Source organism: Schistocerca piceifrons, chromosome 9 (genome assembly GCF_021461385.2).
Source record: "Schistocerca piceifrons isolate TAMUIC-IGC-003096 chromosome 9, iqSchPice1.1, whole genome shotgun sequence".
In the NCBI taxonomy this organism is placed as follows: Eukaryota; Metazoa; Arthropoda; class Insecta; order Orthoptera; family Acrididae; genus Schistocerca; species Schistocerca piceifrons.
The window spans coordinates 184,657,245-184,681,329 of record NC_060146.1 but is presented as its reverse complement, the minus strand read 5'-3'; positions in this window follow the sequence as shown (position 1 = coordinate 184,681,329).

Sequence of the window (24,085 nt, the reverse complement as noted above, 5' to 3'; positions counted from 1 at the left end):
GTCGGTTTTCATTACCTATTGCTGTTCAAGGTTCCTAACAGCAAAACAAGGAAACAGCTGTAGTAAACAAGGCCTCTGTGGAGTGCACCTACAGAGATATAAGTCTTGTTCAGTTTCGATGCTATAAAACACATGTCTTTGTGTACAAATCTCTGCTTGTCATATCTTGGGAAGGGGTAGTGTCGATCAAAACATGAAAAGAAGTGTCGTAAACATTGGCTCTAAAACCCATACGTTAAGAGCTACTAACACTTGTTTATCTTCGCTACTGCGAAATGCATCTCGTCTACTTAAAGCTCTTTGATTTCCATATTTTGGGAAGTCGTGTCTAGTAAACATGGCCTGTATAATACATACCTGGACAGCTATGAGCATTTGTTCAGTAGAAGACATGTATCTCTCACTAAAGAAGATGAAAAAGTGCGGCCGGCCGGAGTGGCCGTGCGGTTATAGGCGCTGAAGTCTGGAACCGGGCGACCGCTACGGTCGCAGGTTCGAATCCTGCCTCGGGCATGGATGTGTGTGATGTCCTTAGGTTAGTTAGGTTTAATTAGTTCTAAGTTCTAGGTGACTGATGACCTCAGAAGTTAAGTCGCATAGTGCTCAGAGCCATTTGAACCATTTTTTGAAAACGTGCTCGTAGTTCTTAAAGTATGTGTTTTAGACCCCATGTTTAGTAGAAATTTTTTTCCTGATTTGGTCAATAATTCCTCCTAGCAAGATATGGGAAGCAATGGTCATAAAAGAGAACAAATTTGTTTCACAGTATCAAAGGCGAACAAATGCTCGCATTTCTTAAGGTACACATTATAGAGCCCATGTTGTACTAGAGATTTTTTACTTCTTTCAGTATAAGGAACCTGTCCGCCGGCCGCGGTGGTCTAGCGGTTCACGCGCTCAGTCCGGAACCGCGGGACTGCTACGGTCGCAGGTTCGAATCCTGCCTCGGGCATGGATGTGTGATGTCCTTAGGTTAGTTAGGTTTAAGTAGTTCTAAGTTCTCGGGGACTGATGACCACAGATGTTAAGTCCCATAGTGCTCAGAGCCATTTGAACCATTTTTTTTTGATCCTGTCCCTTAGGTTCGGCGGTGTTTTTTCGGGACACCGTGTATACACACACACACACACACACACACACACACACACACACACACACACACACACACATCTACATCTACATCTATACTCCGCGAGCCACCTTACGGTGTGTGGCGGAGGGTACTTATTGTACCACTATCTGATCCCCCCTTCCCTGTTCCATTCACGAATTGTGCGTGGGAAGAACGACTGCTTGTAAGTCTCCGTATTTGCTCTAATTTCTCGGATCTTTTCGTTGTGATCATTACGCGAGATATATGTGGGCGGTAGTAATATGTTGCCCATCTCTTCCCGGAATGTGCTCTCTCGTAATTTCGATAATAAACCTCTCCGTATTGCGTAACGCCTTTCTTGAAGTGTCCGCCACTGGAGCTTGTTCAGCATCTCCGTAACGCTCTCGCGCTGACTAAATGTCCCCATGACGAATCGCGCTGCTTTTCGCTGGATCATGTCTATCTCTTCTATTAATCCAACCTGGTAAGGGTCCCATACTGATGAGCAATACTCAAGAATCGGACGAACAAGCGTTTTGTAAGCTACTTCTTTCGTCGATGAGTCACATTTTCTTAGAATTCTTACTATGAATCTCAACCTGGCGCCTGCTTTTCCCACTATTTGTTTTATGTGATCATTCCACTTCAGATCGCTCCGGATAGTAACTCCTAAGTATTTTACGGTCGTTACCGCTTCCAATGATTTACCACCTATGGCATAATCGTACTGGAATGGATTTCTGCCCCTATGTATGCGCATTATATTACATTTATCTACGTTTAGGGAAAGCTGCCAGCTGTCGCACCATGCATTAATCCTCTGCAGGTCCTCCTGGAGTACGTACGAGTCTTCTGATGTTGCTACTTTCTTGTAGACAACCGTGTCATCTGCAAATAGCCTCACGGAGCTACCGATGTTGTCAACTAAGTCATTTATGTATATTGTAAACAATAAAGGTCCTATCACGCTTCCCTGCGGTACTCCCGAAATTACCTCTACATCTGCAGATTTTGAACCGTTAAGAATGACATGTTGTGTTCTTTCTTCTAGGAAATCCTGAATCCAATCACAAACCTGGTCCGATATTCCGTAAGCTCGTATTTTTTTCACTAAACGTAAGTGCGGAACCGTATCAAATGCCTTCCTGAAGTCCAGGAATACGGCATCAATCTGCTCGCCAGTGTCTACGGCACTGTTAATTTCTTGGGCAAATAGGGCGAGCTGAGTTTCACATGATCTCTGTTTGCGGAATCCATGTTGGTTATGATGAAGGAGATTTGTATTATCTAAGAACGTCATAATACGAGAACACAAAACATGTTCCATTATTCTACAACAGATTGACGTAAGCGAAATAGGCCTATAATTATTCGCATCTGATTTATGACCCTTCTTGAAAATGGGAACGACCTGCGCTTTCTTCCAGTCGCTAGGTACTTTACGTTCTTCCAGCGATCTACGATAAATTGCTGATAGAAAGGGGGCACACAGAGACAAATGACCGGCAGCCTGAGGCAGACTTTAACCTCAGCCCTCAATGTCTTTCGGCTGAACAGGTTAAACGGAGACCATTCCGCCAGCATTACATAAGCATATGTTCAAATGGTCAAATGTGTGTGAAATCTTATGGGACTGAACTGCTAAGGTCATCAGTCCCTAAGCTTACACACTACTTAACCTAAATTATCCTAAGGACAAACACACACACCCATGGCCGAAGGAGGACTCGAACCTCCACCGAGACCAGCCGCACAGTCCACAACTGCAACACCTAAGACCGCTCGGCTAATCCCGCGCGGCGCAAGTGATCATGTGTCTGAACTTGTAATATTTGTCTTCTGTACACTAGAGTAATTTCTGTGGTTTTCATAGCATTTGCTTGCTCCGGGCGTTATTAGCTTCGAATCGACAGTGGTTGTTGTCGGAGGATATCAGGCTACCTAGAGATGCCCCGCCTGTGTCTCTCCGGATTTGAACCACTGGTTTAACTGTGTGGCAACCTTGAAAGAACTCGAGTTTTGCCGACTAACTACAACTAAACCTACCCCCAGAGCTGTTGTTGCTTCACTGTTCTACACTGAGGTTACAAAAAGGATTCGATAACGGAATGCTCATGTGGTGTCACCGCCAGACACCACACTTGCTAGGTGGTAGCCTTTAAATCGGCCGCGGTCGCGGACCCGCGTGTCGCCACTGTCAGTGATTGCAGACCAAGCGCCGCCACACGGCAGGTCTAGAGAGACTTACTAGCACTCGCCCCAGTTGTACAGCTGACTTTGGCCAGAGATGGATCACTGACAACTTCGCTCTCATTTGCCGAGACGATAGTTAGCATAGCCTTCAGCTACGTCATTTGCTACGACCTAGCAAGGCGCCATAGCATTTGATATTATTTTATGAAGCATGTACAAACAAGAGCGATGTTCTACAATTATGGATTAAAGTTAAGTATTACAGCAACTGCGTCCGTTTTTCTAAGATCTCATTTCCTGGTAATGTTCTCACGCCAGCCTGCGTGAGCTTAAACGCGTGCCTTTCGGCTTCCTCTCATAGTGACTTGGCTGTCCTGCCAAATCACAACAGCTCATATATAGAAGCGTTAATATCGCGTTTACAAGGTATGAAAGGGCAATGCGTTGGCGGAGCTGTTATGTTTCCTCAGCTGATTCATGTGAATTGGTGTCCAACCTGATTATGGCCCTACACTGGAAACAAGAGACATTGAAGGTGGAATGGTATTTGGAGCTAGACTCATTTCCATTTAGGAAATCGTTAGAGAATTCAATATTCCGAGATTCGCAGTGTCAACAGTGTCCCGAAAGAATCAAATTTCAGGCATTACCTCTCACCACAGACCACGCAGTGGCCGACAGCCACCACTTAAAGTCCGACATCAGCGGCGTTTGCTAACGGACAAATGGCTCGGAGTGAAATTACCGCACAAATTAATGTGGGACGTACGACGAACGTATCCGTGAGGACAGTGCTGCGAAATTTGGCCTTAATGGGCTGTGGCAGCAAGCGAACGACGCGAGTGGTTTAGCTAACAGCACGCCATCGCCTGCAGCACTTCTCCAGGGCTCGCTACCATATCGACTGGATCCTAGACGACTGGTAAACCGTGGTCTAGTCAGATGAGTCCAGGTTTCAGTTTGTAAGAGAGGATGATAGGGTTCACAATTAAGTTTCCGGCAGAGGGTTCATCCAATCGCCTTCAATCTATTATTCTAGCGTTGCGCTCTGGAACAGCGTGCGGTAGTAACTAACACTTAAATCTTGCCGTACCAACTCTGATTTCTCTAATTTTATTGTGGTGATCATCTCTCCACATATAGATGGGCACCAATGAAATACGTTTACACTCTGAAGAGATGGTAACTGAAATTTCATGAGAAGATCCTCCGCAATGGAAAACGCTTATCATATTCGTGACACTCTTCCCTCGGCAAATGACTTTCTGAAGAGGGTAACCACAGCTCAAAGACATTATGGATGACAGTAGCAACACTCAACAATCATAACCGTTCAAATTATCATAAAATTATAACAACAAAAAGTCGAGCTCTTACGAAGTACGCAGTTATCAACTATGACAACCCACCATTGCGGTTTCATTCGTAACATGGATAACTTCCAGAAAGCTGGGCCTCTGTACATCTACATTATGGAAATATAGCCGTTATAAATCAGATGTTGCTTTTATACTGACGTGAGTCCTTTGGTTACAAATAAAGCACCTTTATACAGCAATGCAGCTTCAGAAAACACTCGTCATTCTTGGCTTTTTAACTGTTTTAATTTTTATTATAATTTGAATGGTTATTGAGTGTTGTTATTGTTATTCTTATTGTCTCTCCCGCCATTCGCGATAGTACAAAACGAGCTACCTTTCTTTGTACTTTTAGATGTCCTCCGTCAATCCTAACAGATGCAGATCCCACAACGTACACCAATACTCCACCAATGGGCGGATATGCTTAGTGTAAGCTGTCTCTTAGTAGACTAGTTGCATTACTTACGTGTTCTGCCAATAAATCAGTCTTTGGTTGGCTTTCCCCGCAGCATTTTCTATGTCATCGCTCCAATTTAAGTTGTACGTAACCCCTAGCAATTTTATGAATTGGCAGCCTGTAGATTTGTGTAGTTTATTATCTAACCGAATTCCTTTTAGTACTGATGTGGGTGACATTACGCATTTTATTAATTAAAGCCACTTGCGAGGAACGATGTTAAAAGCTTTCTGGAAATCTACAAATATGAAATCAATTTGACATCTTTTGCAATAGCATTGAGTACATCATGGAGCAAGTTTTGTTTCGCAAGAACGACATTTTCTGACCCCGTACTAGCTGTTTCCCAATAAATAATATGTTAGAACATATTATACTCGTATCCAAAATCCTACTGCAAACTGACGTTAGCGATGTGGGTTTGTAATTTAGCCGATTACTCCTATTTCCTTTCTGTGGCATTGGCATAACTTGCTCAACTTTGCAGTCTTTGTGTACGGATCTTTCGACGACGGGTTATTAGTTTCAACTAACAGTTTTAAACACGGCTCATAATCAGCAGCCGCATACTAGTTTCGCCATAGGATTACACAGCCAACCGGTTGCACATAACTGGTAGGTAGATTGAATGACGTTTCGACACTTACTAGGGATGCCTTCATTAGAATGAAATTATGATAAATGGTAAAATTGCTTTGCTATAAAGAAATGGTCAGAATTTAATCTATACTCGAATAGAAAGCTACTCTAAACTCTGACCATGGCTTTATGATTTATGATAATTTTATTCTGATGACGACATCCCTAGTACGTGTCGTAACCTCACTCAGTATACGTACCACTTATGTGCAACCGGTTGGCTGTGTAATCCTGTGCTGAGACAAAGAATTATCTCGTAAAGGATGCATCGTACAAAAATTATTAAAGGGAACTGTGGTGTCACCGCCAGACACCACACTTGCTAGGTGGTAGCTTAAATCGGCCGCGGTCCATTTAGTACATGTCGGACCCGCGTGTCGCCACTGTGTGATCGCAGACCGAGCGCCACCACAAGGCAGGTCTCCAGATACGGACGAGCACTCGCCCCAGTTGTACGGACGACATTGCTAGCGAGTATACGGACGAAGCCTTTGCTCTCATTTGCCGAGAGACAGTTAGAATAGCCTTCAGCTAAGTCCATGGCTACGACCTAGCAAGGCGCCATTAGCCTTACATAGTTTGATAGTAGTCGTATGAAATGTCTCAGGAAGAACGTTGTAAACCAACAAAGAATAAAGTTAAGTATTCGAGGAGCTGCATACTTTTCTTATCAGAATTCACTACTTCTCCTGTTCCAGACTTCACGCCAGTCGGCGTGTGTGTACGTGTGCCTTTCTTTCGGCTACCCGTCACTGTGGACTGGCTGCCTTAGCAGTCCACATCAGGAACATTTGTCTGTGCTACAAATGGCCACCGTTGAAAACGCCGCCTTCTTGGATGGGATCACAGTACGGTCCAACATGCCCATTATCTCTGATTCGTGGTTTGTCGCCCTGTAATCTACAAATATCAAGTGTACCTGCTTTTGCGCTTAAGAACCGACACTTGTGATTTTACATTTCATTTACGATGTAAATGTAAACCATTCTATTGAAAAGATTGATATTTATGTTGGAAATTTACTTTAGTGTTGCAAATTTGATTTACAGTATAATAGGCATAGCTGTCTCAGTGTCTGGTTAGAAACAACGTTTAGCGTGATCCAGAAACAACGACGTGGATGTAATAGTTTTCTGTTCCCAAACTACACTATGTGATCAAACCTATCCGGACACCTCGCTGAAAATGACTTACGTTGTGGCGCCCTCCATCGGTAATGAATAAATATGGTGTTGACCCACTCTTAGTCTCGATGACAGCTTACATTCTCGCAGCATACGTTCAGTCAGGTGCTGGAAGGTTTCTTGGGGAACGGCAGCCCATTCTTCATGGAGTGCTGCACTGAGCAGAGATATCGTAGTCGGCTGGAGAGGCCTGGTACGAAGTCGGCGTTCCAAAACATCCCAAAGGTGATCTGCAAGATTCACGTCAGGACTCTGTGCACGCCAGTCCATTACAAGCATGTTACTGTCGTGTAACCACTTCACCACAGGCCGTGCATTACGAATAGGAGCTCGATCGTGTTCAAAGATGCAATCACCATCCCCGAATTGCTCTTCAACAGTGGGAAGCCAGAAGGTACTTAAAACATCAATGTAGGCGTGTGCTGTGAGAGTTCCGTGCAAAACAAGGAGGGGTTGAAGCCTCCTCCATGACACTCCCTCCATAAAACCACCACCTCAGAATTTTACTATTGGCACTAGCTGGCAGACGAATTCACCGGTCATTCGCCATAACCACAGCCTGCCATCGGATCGTCACATTGTGTACCGTGATTCGTCACTGCATACAACGTTTGTTCACTGTTCAATCGTGCAATGTTTACGCTCCTTACACCAAGCGAGGCGTCGTTTGGCATTTACCGGCGTGGTGTATGGCGTATGAGCAGCCGCTCGACCATGAAATCCAAGTTTTATCATCTCCCGCCTGTCACAGTATTTTCAGTGGATCCTGATGCAGTTTGGAATTCCTGTGAGGTGTCTGCCTATTACACATCACGACCCTCATTAACAGTCGGCGATCTCTGTCAGAGGTCGGCCTGTACGCTTTTGAGCTGTACATGTTCCTTCGCGTTTCCACTTCATTATCACATCGGAAGCAGTGGACATAGTGATGTTTAGGAGTGTGGAAATCTCGCATACTGACGTATGACACAAGTGACACCCAGTCACCTGACAACATTCGAATTCCGTGAGTTCCGCGGAGCGCCTCATTCTGAAAGAACTTGCTCCCCTTCTAGCGGTAGTTTATCGTAGATCGCTTGAGCAACGAATAGCACCTAACGACTGGAAAAAACCGTAAGTCATTCCCGATTTTAAGAAAGGCCGTAAGACAGATCCACACAATTATAGACCTATATCGTTGACGTCAATCTGTTGTAGAATTATGGAACATGTTTTATGCCCAGAAATTGACTTTTTTGGAAAAATGAACATTACCTCTATAAAAATCAACATAGAAATCGCAAACGGAGATCCTGCGAAACTCAGTTCGTTCTGTCTCTCCATGAGATCCATAGCACTGTGGACAACTGCGCTCAGGTTGATGCCGTGTTCCTAGATTTCAGTAAGTCATTTGAAACCGTCCCGAATCGCCGTATAATGAAAAAAAAAATACGAGCTTACGGAGTATCGGAGCAGATTTGCGATTGGATCCAAGACTTTCTTGCAGATAGAACTCAACACGTAGCTCTTAGCGGAACTAAATCGACAGATGTACAGGTAATATCCAAAGTACCACAGGGAAGCGTGATGGGACCGTTGCTGTTTACAATATATATAAATGAGATAATAGAAAGCGTCGGATGCTCTTCCATTCGCAGAAGATGCAGATGTTTATATGAAAGTAGCAACGCCAGACGATAGTAAGAATTTTCAGAACGACCTGCACAGAATTTATGATTGGTGCAGGCTCTGGCAGTTGAACCTGAACGTAAATAAATGTAACATATTGCGCGTGCATCGGAAAAGAAATCCACTACTTTTCAGCTACACTGCTGATGACAAACAGCTGGAGACAGCGTCTGCCGTAAATTATCTGGGCGTAACTATCCAGAAAGACCTATCTTAAATGTAACTCATCCACAGAAGTGGCTTATAAGGCGCTTGTTCGCCCGATTCTTGAGTATTGTTCATCTATCTGGAATCCCTATCAGGTAGGACTGATAGAGGAGATAGAGAAGATCCAACGAAGAGCGGCGCGTTTCGTCACGGGATCGTTTAGCTGGCGAGAGAGCGTTACGGAGTTGCTAAGCAAACTCCACTGGCAGGCGTTGCAAGAGAGACGTTTTGCATCATGGAGAGATTTACCATTGAGTATCGGGACAGCACTTTTCATGAGTCGGACATCATATTACATCCACCACATACATCTCGCGTATTGACCATGAGGAGAAGGTTCGAGGAATTAGAGCCAATACAGTGGCTTACCGACAATTATTCTTCCCATTCACTATTCGCGAGTGGAACAAGGTTGGAGGGATCAGATAGTGGTACCTAAACTACCCTCCATCACACACCATTAGGTGACTTGCGGGGTATGATGTAGATGTAGATGAACCTCGGGGTGAACGATAGTTCCAATGCCTCTGTGCGTGCTGTAATGTATCTAATGTTGTCGTTACAATGCCTATGGGAGAGGTATGTAGGGGGTTGTAGTATATCCCTAGAGTCATCGTTTGTTAATAGTCTTTGTCGGGATCGTTCTCGCCTATTTGCAAGAGACTTCAGTTCAATTCACTCGTCATCTCTATGACACTCTCCCGCAGGTTAGTCAAACCTTTGACCATTCGTGCTGCCGTTCTCTGTACACGCTCAGTATCGCCTATTTGATACGGGTCCTACACACATGAGCAACATTCTAGGATTGGGCGCACACGTCACTTGTGGACGATCTCCTTTGTATCCTAGTTGCACTTCCCTAGTATAGACAGAAGTCTGCTACCGGTTCTACCCACGAATGAGCCTACATGAGCGTTCCATTTCATGTTCCAGTGTTACACCCAGGTATTTGTAAGAGTTTACAGATACCATCTGTGACTTACTGACAATACAGAGTGGTCCATTGATCGTGACCGGGCCAAATATCTCACGAAATAAGCGTCAAACGAAAAAACTACAAAGAACGAAACTTGTCTGGCTTGAAGGGAGAAACCAGATGGCGCTATGGTTGGCCCGCTAGCTGGTGCTGCCATAGGTCAAACGGATACCAATTTCGATTTTTAAATAGGAACCCCCCCCCCCCGAAAGAACCATGGACCTTGCCGTTGGTGGGGAGGCTTGCGTGCCTCAGCGATACAGATAGCCGCACCGTAGGTGCAACCACAACGGAGGGGTATCTGTTGAGAGGCCAGACAAACGTGTGATTCCTGAAGAGGGGCAGCAGCCTATTCAGTAGTTGCAGGGGCAACAGTCTGGATGATCGACTGATCTGGCCTTGTAACACTAACCAAAACGGCCTTGCTGTGCTGGTAATGCGAACGGCTGAAAGCAAGGGGAAACTACAGCCGTAATTTTTCCCGAGGGCATTCAGATTTACTGTATGAGTAGCATGGAGAGCTGCATCAAACCAGCCTCAGAACTGAAAACCACAACAACAACAAATAGGAACCCCCATGTTTTAGCCAGCCGCGGTGGTCTCGCGGTTCTAGGCGCGCAGTCCGGAACCGTGTGACTGCTACGGTCGCAGGTTCGAATCCTGCCTCGGGCATGGATGTGTGTGATGTCCTTAGGTTAGTTAGGTTTAAGTGGTTCTAAGTTCTAGGGGACTGATAACCACAGCAGTTGAGTCCCATAGTGCTCAGAGCCATTTTTTGAACCCCATGTTTTATTACATATTCATGTAGTACGTAAAGAAATATGAATGTTTTAGTTGGACCACTTCTTTTCGCTTTATAATAGATGGCGCTGTAATACTCACAAGCATAAGGCTCACAATTTTAGACGAACAGTTGGTAACAGGTAGGTTTTTAAAATTAAAATACAGAAAGTAGGTACGTTTGAACATCTTATTTCGGTTGTTCCAATGTGATACATGTACCTTTGTGAACTTATCATTTCTGAGAAGGCACGCTATTACAGCGTGATTACCTGTAAATACCACATTAATGCAATAAATGCTCAAAATGATATCCGTTAACCTCAATGCATTTGGTAATACGTGTAACCACATTCCTCTCAACAACGAGTAGTTCGCCTCCCGTAATGTTCGCACATGCATTGACAATGCGATGACGCATGTTGTCAGGTGTTGTCTGTGGATCACGATAGCAAATATCCCTCAACTTTCCCCACAGAAAGAAATCCGTGGACGTCAGATTCGGTGAACGTGCGGGACATGGTATTGTGCTTCGACGACCAATCCACCTGTCATGAAATATGCTATTCAGTACCGCTTCAACAGCACGCGATCTATGTGCCGGACATCCATCGTGTTGGGAGTACATTACCATTCTGTCATGCAGTGAGACATCTTGTAGTAACATGAGTGAAATGAGGGCCAATTATCCTTCCTTCCATAACGCCGCACCATACATTAACCCTCCAAGGTTGCTGATGTTCCACTTGTCGCAGCCATCGTGGATTTTCCGTTGCCCAATAGTGCACATTATGCCGGTTTAGGTTACCGCTGTTGGTGAATGACGCTTCGTCGCTAAACAGAACGCGTGCAAAAAATCTGTCATAGTCCCGTTATTTCTCTTGTGCGCAGTGGCAGAACTGTACACGACGTTCAAAGTCGTCGCCATGCAATTCCTGGTGCATAGAAATATGGTACGGGTGCATTCGATGTTGATGTAGCATTCGCAACTTCGAAGTTTTTGCGATTCCCGATTCTCGCACAATTTCTCTGCTACTGATGTGCGGATTAGCCGTGACAGCAGCTAAAACACTTACTTCTGTATCATCATTTGTTGCAGGTCGTGGTTGACGTTTCACATGTGGCTGAACACTTCCTGTTTCCTTAAATAGCGTAACTATCCGGCGAACGATCCGGACACTTGGATGATGTCGTCCAGGAAACCGAGCAGCATACATACCACACGCCCGTTGGTCATTTTGATCACAATAGCTATACATCAACACGATATCGACCTTTTCCGCAATTGGTAAACGGTCCATTTTAACACGGGTAATGTATCACGAAGCAAATACCGTCCGCACTGGCGGAATGTTACGTGATACCACGTACTTATACGTTTGTGACTATTACAGAGCCATCTACCACAGAGCAAAAAAAGTGGTCCAACGAAAACATTCATATTTCTTTACGTACTACACGAGTATGTAATAAAAAATGGGGGTTACTATTTAAAATAACGGAGTTGATATCCGTTTGACCTATGGCAGCACCATCTAGCGGGCCAACCATAGCGCCATCTGGTTTCTACCTTCAAGCCAGACAAGTTTCGTTCTTTGTAGTTTTTTCGTTTGACGCTTATTTCGTGAGATATTTGGCCCGGTCACTATCAATGGACCACCCTGTATATTCATGAGATACTGTTTCTTTTCCTTTTGTGAAATGCACAATTTACGTTTTTGAAGCAAGTTGCCACTACATATACATCTACATAGACGCTTCACAAGCCATCTTTCACTGCTGGCGGAGTGTATCCTGAACCACTACTATTCATTTGCTTTCCTGTTCCACTTGCAAATAGGGGGAGGGAAGAAAGGCTATCTATATTCCTCCGTACGAACCATAATTTCTTGTCTGTTATCTTCATGGTCATTACGTGCAATGAATTTTGGCGACAGTAGAATCGACTGGCAATAAGCTTCAAATGTCGGTTCTCTAAATTTTCTCCATAGTGTTTCTCGAAAAGAACTTCGCCTTCCCTCCAGGGATTCCCATTTGCGCTCCCGAAGCGTCTCCGTCTCGTTCTTATTTTTTTTTTTTTTTTCGGTCATCAGTCTACTGACTGGTTTGATGCGGCCCGCCCCGCCACGCATTCCTTTCCTGTGCTAACCTCTTCATCTCAGAGTAGCACTTGCAACCTACGTCCTCAATTATTTGCTTGACGTATTCCAATCTCTGTCTTCCTCTACAGTTTTTGCCCTCTACAGCTCCCTCTAGTACCATGGAAGTCATTCCCTCCTGTCTTAGCAGATGTCCTACCATCCTGTCCCTTCTCCTTATCAGTGTTTTCCACATATTCCTTTCCTCTCCGATGCTGCGTAGAACCTCCTCATTCCTTACCTTATCAGTCCACCTAATTTTCAACATTCGACTGTGGCACCACATCTCAAATGCTTCGATTCTCTTCTGTTCCGGTTTTCCCACAGTCCATGTTTCACTACCATACAATGCTATACTCCAGACGTACATCCTCAGGAAATTTCTTCCTCAAATTAAGGCCGGTATTTGATATTAGTAGACTTCTCTTGACCAGAAATGCCTTTTTTGCCATAGCGAGTCTGCTTTTGATGTCCTCCTTGCTCCGTCCGTTATTGGTTATTTTACTGCCTTAACTTCATTGACTTCGTGACCATCAATCCTGATGTTAAGTTTTTCGCTGTTCTCATTTCTCCTACTTCTCATTACCTTCGTCTTTCTCCGATTTACTCTCAAACCATACTGTGTACTCATTAGACTGTTCATTCCGTTCAGCAGATCATTTAATTCTTCTTCACTTTCACTCAGGATAGCAATGTCATCAGCGAATCGTATCATTGATATCCTTTCACCTTGTATTTTAATTCCACTCCTGAACCTATCTTTTATTTCCATCATTGCTCCCTCGATGTACAGATTGAAGAGTAGGGGTGAAAGGCTACAGCCTTGTCTTACACCCTTCTTAATACGAGCACTTCGTTCTTGATCGTCCACTCTTATTATTCCCTCTTGGTTGTTGTACATATTGTATATGATTCGTCTCTCCCTATAGCTTACCCCTACTTTTTGCAGAATCTCGAACAGCTTGCACCATTTTATATTGTCGAACGCTTTTTCCAGGTCGACAAATCCTATGAAAGTGTCTTGATTTTTCTTTAGCCTTGCTTCCATTATTAGCCGTAACGTCAGAATTGCCTCTCTCGTCCCTTTACTTTTCCTAAAGCCAAACTGATCGTCACCTAGCGCATTCTCAATTTTCTTTTCCATTCTTCTGTATATTATTCTTGTAAGCAGCTTCGATGCATGAGCTGTTAAGCTGATTGTGCGATAATTCTCGCACTTGTCAGCTCTTGCCGTCTTCGGAATTGTGTGGATGATGCTTTTCCGAAAGTCAGATGGTGTATCGCCATGCTCATATATTCTACACCCCAACGTGAATGGTCGTTTTGTTGCCACTTCCCCCAATGATTTTAGAAATTCTGATGGAATGTTATCTATCCCTTCTGACTTATTTGACCGTAAGTCCTCTAAAGCTCTGTTAAATTCCAATTCTAATACTGGATCCCCTATCTCTTCTAAATCGACTCCTGTTTCTTCTTATATCACATCAGACAAATCTTCACCCTCATAGAGGCTTTCAATGTATTCTTTCCACCTATCTGCTCTCTCCTCTGCATTTAACAGTGGAATTCTCGTTGCACTCTTAATGTTACCACCGTTGCATTTAATGTCACCAAAGGTTGTTTTGACTTTCCTGTGTGCTGAGTCTGTCCTTCCGACAATCATATCTTTTTCGATGTCTTCACATTTTTCCTGCAGCCATTTCGTCTTTGCTTCCCTGCACTTCCTATTTATTTCATTCCTCAGCGACTTGTATTTCTGTATTCCTGATTTTCCCAGAACATGTTTGTACTTCCTCCTTTCATCAATCAACTGAAGTATTTCTTCTGTTACCCATGGTTTCTTCGCAGCTACCTTCATTGTACCTATGTTTTCTATCCCAACTTCTGTGATGGCCCTTTTTAGAGATGTCCATTCCTCTTCAACTGTACTGCCTACTGCGTTATTCCTTATTGCTGTATCTATAGTGTTAGAGAACTTCAAACGTATCTCGTCATTCCTTAGTATTTCCGTATCCCACTTCTTTGCGTATTGATTCTTCCTGACTAATGTCTTGAACTTCAGCCTACTCTTCATCACTACTATATTGTGATCTGAGTCTATATCTGCTCCTGGGTACGCCTTGCAATCCAGTATCTGATTTCGGAATCTCTGTCTGACCATGATGTAATCTAATTGAAATCTTCCCGTATCTCCCGGCCTTTTCCAAGTATACCTCCTCCTCTTGCGATTCTTGAACAGGATATTCGCTATTACCAGCTGAAACTTGTTACAGAACTCAATTAGTCTTTCTTTTCTTTCATTCCTTGTCCCAAGCCCATATTTTCCTGTCACCTTTTCTTCTTCTCCTTCCCCCACAACTGTATCCCAGTCGCCCATGACTATTAGATTTTCGTCCCCCTTTACGTACTGCATTACCCTTTCAATATCCTCATACACTTTCTCTATCTGTTCATCTTCAGATTGCGACGTCGGCATGTATACCTGAACTATCGTTGTCGGTGTTGGTCTGTTGTCGATTCTGATTAGAACAACCCGGTCACTGAACTGTTCACAGTAACACACCCTCTTCCCTACCTTCCTATTCATAACGAATCCTACACCTGTTATACCATTTTTTGCTGCTGTTGATATTACCCGATACTCATCTGACCAGAAATCCTTGTCTTCCTTCCACTTCACTTCACTGACCCCTACTATATCTAGATTGAGCCTTTGCATTTCCCTTTTCAGATTTTCTAGTTTCCCTACCACGTTCAAGCTTCTAACATTCTACGCCCCGACTCATAGAACGGTATCCTTTCTTTGATTATTCAATCTTTTTCTCATGGTAACCTCCCCCTTGGCAGTCCCCTCCCGGAGATCCGAATGGGGGACTATTCCGGAATCTTTTGCCAATGGAGAGATCATCATGACTCCTCTTCAAATACAGGCCACATGTCCTGTGGATACACGTTACGTGACTTTAATGCAGTGATTTCCATTGCCTTCTGCATCCTCATGTCGTTGATCATTGCTTATTCTTCCGCCTTTAGGGGCAATTTCCCACCCCTAGGACAAGAGAGTGCCCTGAACCTCTATCCGCTCCTCCGCCCTCTTTGACAAGACCGTTGGCAGAATGAGGCTGACTTCTTATGGCGGAAGTCTTCGGCCGCCAATGCTGATTATTTATCAAAATTTAAGTAGTGGCGGGGATCGAACTCGGGTCCAAAAAGGTTTGGATTATGAATAAAAGACGCTACACCTAGACCACTGGTAACATATCTAGCAGCCCGCCTCTTAGCTACTTCAATGACCTCCTTCAATCCGACCTGGTTCGGATCACAAACACTGGAGCAGTACTCTTGAATCGGTCGCAGCAGCGTCCTACATGCACCACTGTTTCCTAAAATTCTCTCAATAAACCGAAGTCGACCATTCGCCTTCCGTACCATACCTCACAGGTTTATTCCATTTCATATCGCTATGAAAAGTTGCTCCCAAATATTTAAACGACTTGAGTGTGTCAAGCAGGACACTGGTAATACTGTACCCGAACATAACAATTTTTCTTCCTACTCATCCGCATTAACTTATATTTGTCACTTTTAGACCTAGCTGCCATTCATCACACCAACTGCAAATTTTGTCCGAGTCGTATCTTGCTAGAGTTACTCATCTTCTGCATCTTACCGTAGATCATGACATCATCAGGAAACAATCGTAGATTGCTTTCCACCATGTCCGCCACATCATTTATGTATATAGAGAATGACAGTGGACCTGTCACGCTTCACTGGGCCACTTGTCTCTGAATCACTTTGAAGTCTTATCGAGTGCTGACTGAATATTTGTACAGCTTCGGTCACTGTGTGCTTCGCAGCAATTAACTGCATAGTCTGTGAAAAGTCTGATGTTACTATTAATATCCTCCGCGCGATCATTAATATCCAACATGAGCAGCAAAAGGCCCAAATAGTTCCTGAAGCCGTTCCCCATGTGTCGATGACACTCCATCAAACATAGCATGTTGAGTCCTCGCTACTAATACAGTCACAAATTTCGTCTGATATCACATACGATCGTACTTCTGATAATAAGTGTAGGTGTAGTACCGAGTAAAATGTTATTCAAAAGTCGAGAAATACTGTATCTACTTTGAAGCCTTGATTTATGCCTTCCAGGATGTTGTATGCGAAAAGTGCGAGCTGGCGTTTCATATGACGCGTGTTTTAGAAATCCGTGCTGTTTCCATGGAGGCGGTCGTTAAGTTCGATATTCCTCATTATGCCTGAGCTTCCAGTATGTTCTATGATTTTACAACAAAATCGAAGTCCGTGTTATGAGACTGTTGTTTTGTTGATCATTTCTGGTGTCCTTCTTGTAGACAGATGTCACTTTTGCTTTCTTTAAACTAGTAGGCACGGCTTCATGTTGAAGTGATCTACGACAGATAATAGTAAACAGGAGAGCCAAATCTGCTGCCAGTTTGCTGTAGAATCTGGTAAGAACTCCATCGGGCCACTTTTAACGATTTAAGCTGTTTTTCAACGCCACTAACACTAATACCCATTTAACTCTTTCCAGTGGTACGAGAATTAAATGGGACAATACTCTTGGGTTTTCCTTCATGAAGGAACTTTTGAGAAAGAAGTAAGCAAATCCGCAGTTGTGTATGAGCGAACCAAGGCTTTCTCTGAAGTTTCCGTTTCCGTCTGGAGATGAGTCTGGTGGTCGATAGAAGGATCCTGTTATTACTTCAAGCTCACGCTTGATACTGAGTCATGCTCAAACAATCTTACACCAATTCCAGGGCCCAATTATGCTTTCAATCCGTAGAGTATGGGAAGTGTAGTTTCGGTCAGAGCTATTTTTGTGACGTTTTGACGTGCTTTCGTACCCTGTTTTGGGTCCAGTAATTTCGGTTTTTGTGAACTTGAACCAGAATGTTTATTTCAACAGAGGTTTTACCCTGTCTTATACCTCTTCAGAATGAGTATTCTGCGTACAGTCCTGTAATTCAGTGTGATAACAGCAACAATCGTAGAACCGTACCCAACGATCCCGATTTGAAAACACTAAGGCGCCCAGTCACTGCACAGTGACCTCCGTAATCAGCCGATGTTTACCCCACAGCAAATGTCTGGGAAAAGACCTGGTGAAACGTAGTAATCAACGTTCTCGCAATTTGGTATCTCTATTGTATTTAACCATCAACGAGTGGCCTCCTGTGTATGGGACACCTGAATATACTGAGGACTTTCTCTCCGATTTAGGCCCTTCATTAAGGATCGAAGTGGTATTCGGCTGGCGAGAGAGGGGGGGGGGGGGGTACTTACTTCTCCTACTTCTCCAGTATGCTGATTCTGGTTCCATCGCCAGGTCTGCAACGCCCACTTAACTTTCAAGAATGTTGCATAAACCCATCGTCTGGAAGATGTATTGTCTGGAGCAATTTGGGGACGCAGTGATGGCAATTGAATAGGAAGACGGAGGAGAGACCAGATGATGATTACGTCCACCTGTCAGCTACCTAGTCTGATGCTTAAGCCGTCCCCTCATGGGGCCTGAAAACTGTCCTGGGCGAGGATCTGGTGACGTCACAAGGCGGAACTCCACGTTCCACTACAATGAGGACCGTGAAATATACAATCTTGACCTGTGGAGAGGAACGTGGTCAGTCAGATTACACAGCGTTCTACGTCACAAGCAACACGGAGCCGTCATACTGTAGGGCTTTAAAAATCGCGTTTGGTGGGTTTTCTTTCTCATAGAATACGTGGTGTAAATAAAACAGTCTCAAAGCACCAGCAAACTGCATCATCATCATCAGTGTTCTGCCTAAAGGCAGGTTTTCAATTCGTAGTTCTCCAAGCTGCCCGGTCTTCTGCCATCCTCTTCAGGTCTGCATAATTTCCTCTTCCCTTTGTGTTGTGTATCACCTTGTATCTCCTTCTTCCTCTCAGTCTTCTCCCAAAAACCAATCCTTCCAAAGCATCTACTAGCAAGCACTCCCTTCTCAATGAATGTCCCAACCAGTTCTTTTTCCTTTCTCTTACAACCTTCAGCAGACATCTTCTCTTACCAACCCTTTCCAATACTCTTTCATTACTCTCTCTATCCATCCAGCTTATTCTCTCCATTCTCCTCCACATCCACATCTCAAATGCTTCTAACCTTTTTTCATCCTCTCGCCTCAGTGTCCATGTTTCTGCCCCATATAGTGCCACACTCCAGATAAAACATTTGCGAAGCCTTTTCCTTAGTCCTTTATCTAATTTGCCACATAAGAGTCTCCTCTTTCTGTTGAATGCCTCCTTCGCTATGGAAATTCCAGTTTTCACCTCCTGGTGACATCTCAAGTCTTGAGTTATTGTGCTTTGAGATATTTAAATTCACTTACTTGGCTAATGGTAGATTGTCCTATTTTAATATTGGACAGTCTGCGTCTTGTACTGATGACCATACTCTTTGTTTTTGCTGTGTTTATTTGCACCCCATATTCCGCAAAAGCTTCATTCAGATCTTTGAGCATGTTATTCACTGTCCGCTCACTTTCTGCCACTAATACCATGTCATCAGCAAATCTTATACATTCTATTCTCTTTCCAACAATACATATTCCTCTTTTACCATCCAAGCTTTTCGCAATAATGTCTTCAAGTTATACGTTAAACAACAGTGGGGAAAGGCAACAACCTTGTCTAATACCTCGTCCAACGCTGCTTCCTTCTGACATTTCATTTCCAATCCTTATCCTTACTTTCTGGTGTGAATATAGATTCTGCATCAGTCGTCGCTTTTTCCAGTCTTTCCTCTTCAAGATATCCATCAGCTTGTTCCACTGAACTCTGTCAAAAGCCTTTTCCACATCTATAAAAACAGCGAAGTTTTCTCTACCCTTTTCTATATATCTTTCCCCTATAGTTCTTAGCAGGCCAATAGCATCTCTTGTTCCTTTTCCTCTTCGAAATCCGAACTGCTCCTCTGCAATCCCTCTATCCAGCTTGCCATATAACCTTCTATTCCACATTCTCAGCAAGACTTTGGCTGCATGAGAAATTAGACTGAAGGTCCGGTGCTCTTCACATTTTTTAGTATTTCTCATTTTCTCTATTGGTATCATAACTGTTGCAGCGAAGTCCTCAGGCCATTCCCCTTTGTCATATATCTCGTTACAGAAGTAGACTATTTCTTTTCTTGCCTTGTATCCCATGCTCTTCAACAGTTCTGCTGGCAAACCATCTATTCCACATGCCTTCCTATTCTTCACCTCCTTCAGCAAACTGCAAATCTCTCGAAAACGCGTCTTTTTAGTTACTATTTGTTATAATGAAATGAGAGTTAAGGATATATCGGAAGGTAAAGTCTTACTGCAGTTGATGTTTTTCGTGTGATAATTTGTATTCTACGAAAGTATACCGTTTCAGAGCTACGGCACAACGATGATGTACGAGTAACACGTCTTTTTGGTACAACTTCCATATTAAATAACAAACAATGACTCTTGCAGATAAAGTCATTTTACAGTGTATGTCGTGTATGGTGGTCCTGTTGTTTTGTCAAACTTGTAGCCCAGTTGACACAGTCTTGAGCATATGAGTTGTCAAGAGAAATGGAGCAGAACCCCATGCACCTCTTTTTAAATTTGTTTTCACATTTTCTTTTCTTAAACATTCTGGGTCTTTCTTATTAAATTAATATAAATATTATCTCACAACTCGATGTTATTTATTAAGAATAACGTATTTGCTGCAATTCTTCTTGCAAAGGTCAACGACTGGAATCTTTCAATGTTCCACCAGACATCTTGAAGTGACTGCCAGTCTATGAAAATAAGCACAAGTTGCATACCACAAGTTTTTATATTATGAAACTTCTTGATAAATACACAGAGTGCCTTTCGACTGCCCCTACCACTGGGTTCTAGGCAACCCACAATGCCTTCAGATACCACGTGCAAGATTCTCATACTTTCTCGATATCTACACGCAAATTATTAGACCTACTGAAAGAATGAATTAGACTTTATTGTGGCACATTTAAATTAGACCCGTGGTCTAGGGGCAGCGTCTTTGATTCATAATCAAAAACGTTTTCAGTCCCGGGTTCGATCCCCACCACTGCCTAAATTTTGATAAATAATCAGCATTGGCGGCCGAAGTCTTCCGGCATAAGAAGTCAGCCTCATTCTGCCAACGGCCTTGTCAAAGAGGGCGGAGGAGCGGATAGAGGTTCAGGGCACTTTCTTGTCCTAGGGGTGGGAAATTGCGCCTAAAGGCGGAAGAATCAGCAATGATCAACGACATGAGGATGCAGAAGGCAATGGAAACCACTGCATTAAACGCACGTAACGTGTATCCACAGGACATGTGGCCTGTAATTGAAGAAGTGTCATGATGATCTCTCCATTGGCAAAAGATTTCGGAATAGTCCCCCATTCGGATCTCCGGGAGGGGACTGCCAAGGGGGAGGTTACCGTGAGAAAAAGATTGAATAATCAACGAAATGACAACGTTCTACGAGTCGGGGCGTGGAATGTCAGACGCTTGAACGTGGTAGGGAAACTAGAAAATCTGAAAAGGGAAATGCAAAGGCTCAATCTAGATATAGTAGGGGTCAGTGAAGTGAAGTGAAGGAAGACAAGGATTTCTGGTCAGATGAGTGTCGGGTAATATCAACAGCAGCAGAAAATGGTATAACAAGTGTAGGATTCGTTATGAATAGGAAGGTAGGGCAGAGGGTGTGTTACTGTGAACAGTTCAGTGACCGGGTTGTTCTAATCAGAATCGACAGCAGACCAACACCGACAACGATAGTTCAGGTAACCATGCCAACGTCGCAAGCTGAAGATGAACAGATAGAGAAAGTGTATGAGGATATTGAAAGGGTAATGCAGTATGTAAAGGGGGACGAAAATCTAATAGTCATGGGCGACTGGAATGCAGTTGTAGGGGAAGGAGAAGAAGAAAAGGTTACAGGAAAATATGGGCTTGGGACAAGGAATGAAAGAGGAGAAAGACTAATTGAATTCTGTAACAAGTTTCAGCTAGTAATAGCGAATATCCTGTTCAAGAATCACAAGAGGAGGTGGTATACTTGGAAAAGGCCGGGAGATACGGGAAGATTTCAATTAGATTACATCATGGTCAGACAGAGATTCCGAAATCAGATACTGGATTGTAAGGCGTACCCAGGAGCAGATATAGACTCAGATCACAATATAGTAGTGATGAAGAGTAGGCTGAAGTTCAAGACATTAGTCAGGAAGAATCAATACGCACAGAAGTGGGATACGGATCTAATAAGGAATGAGGAGATACGTTTGAAGTTCTCTAACGCTATAGATACAGCAATAAGGAATAGCACAGTAGGCAGTACAGTTGAAGAGGAATGGACATCTCTAAAAAGGGCCATCACAGAAGTTGGGAAGGAAAACATAGGTACAAAGAATGTAGCTGCGAAGAAACCATGGGTAACAGAAGAAATACTTCAGTTGATTGATGAAAGGAGGAAGTACAAACATGTTCCGGGAAAATCAGGAATACAGAAATACAAGTCGCTGAGGAATGAAATAAATAGGAAGTGCAGGGAAGCTAAGACGAAATGGCTGCAGGAAAAATGTGAAGACATCGAAAAAGATATGATTGTCGGAAGGACAGACTCAGCATACAGGGAAGTCAAAACAACCTTTGGTGACATTAAAAGCAACGGTGGTAACATTAAGAGTGCAACGAGAATTCCACTGTTAAATGCAGAGGAGAGAACAGATAGGTGGAAAGAATACATTGAAAGCCTCTATGAGGGTGAAGATTTGTCTGATGTGATATAAGAAGAAACAGGAGTCGATTTAGAAGAGATAGGGGATCCAGTATTAGAATCAGAATTTAAAAGAGCTTTGGAGGACTTACGGTCAAATAAGTCAGAAGGGATAGATAACATTCCATCAGAATTTCTAAAATCATTGCGGGAAGTGGCAACAAAACGACTATTCACATTGGGGTGTAGAATATATGAGCCTGGCGATACACCATCTGACTTACGGAAAAGCATCACCACACAATTCCGAAGACGGCAAGAGCTGACAAGTGCGAGAATTATCGCACAATCAGCTTAACAGCTCTTGCATCGAAGCTGCTTACAAGAATAATATACAGAAGAATGGAAAAGGAAATTGAGAATGCGCTAGGTGACGATCAGTTTGGCTTTAGGAAAAGTAAAGGGACGAAAGAGGCAATTCTGACGTTACGGCTAATAATGGAAGCAAGGCTAAAGAAAAATCAAGACACTTTCATAGGACTTGTTGACCTGGAAAAAGCGTTCGACAATATAAAATGGTGCAAGCTGTTCGAGATTCTGAAAAAAGTAGGGGTAAGCTATAGGGAGAGACGGGTCATATACAATATGTACAACAACCAAGAGGGAATAATAAGATTGGACGATCAAGAAGGAAGTGCTCGTAATAAGAAGGGTGTAAGACAAGGCTGTAACCTTTCGCCCCTACTCTTCAATCTGTACATCGAGGATGGAAATAAAAGAAAGGTTCAGGAGTGGAATTAAAATACAAGGTGAAAGGATCAATGATACGATTCGCTGATGACATTGCTATCCTGAGTGAAAGTGAAGAAGAATTAAATGATCTGCTGAACGGAATGAACAGTCTAATGAGTACACAGTATAGTTTGAGAGTAAATCGGAGAAAGACGAAGGTAATGAGAAGTAGGAGAAATGAGAACAGCGAGAAACTTAACATCAGGCAGGATTGATGGTCACGAAGTCAATGAAGTTAAGGAATTCTGCTACCTAGGCAGTAAAATAACCAATGACGGACGGAGCAAGGAGGACATCAAAAGCAGACTCGCTATGGCAAAAAAGGCATTTCTGGCCAAGAGAAGTCTACTAATATCAAATACCGGCCTTAATTTGAGGAAGAAATTTCTGAGGATGTACGCCTGGAGTATAGCATTGTATGGTAGTGAAACATGGACTGTGGGAATACCGGAACAGAAAAGAATCGAAGCATTTGAGATGTGGTGCTATAGACGAATGTTGAAAATTAGGTGGACTGATAAGGTAAGGAATGAGGAGGTTCTACGCAGAATCGGAGAGGAAAGGAATATGTGGAAAACACTGCTAAGCAGAAGGGACAGGATGATAGGACATCTGCTAATACATGAGGGAATGACTTCCATGGTACTAGAGGGAGCTGTAGAGGGCAAAAACTGTAGAGGAAGACAGAGATTGGAATACGTCAAGCAAATAATTGAGGACGTAGGTTGCAAGTGCTACTCTGAGATGAAGAGGTTAGCACAGGAAAGGAATGCGTGGCGGGGCGGGCCGCATCAAACCAGTCAGTAAACTGATGACAAAAAAAAAAAAAATTGTTCTAGGAGACGTTTTCGATGGAGAACA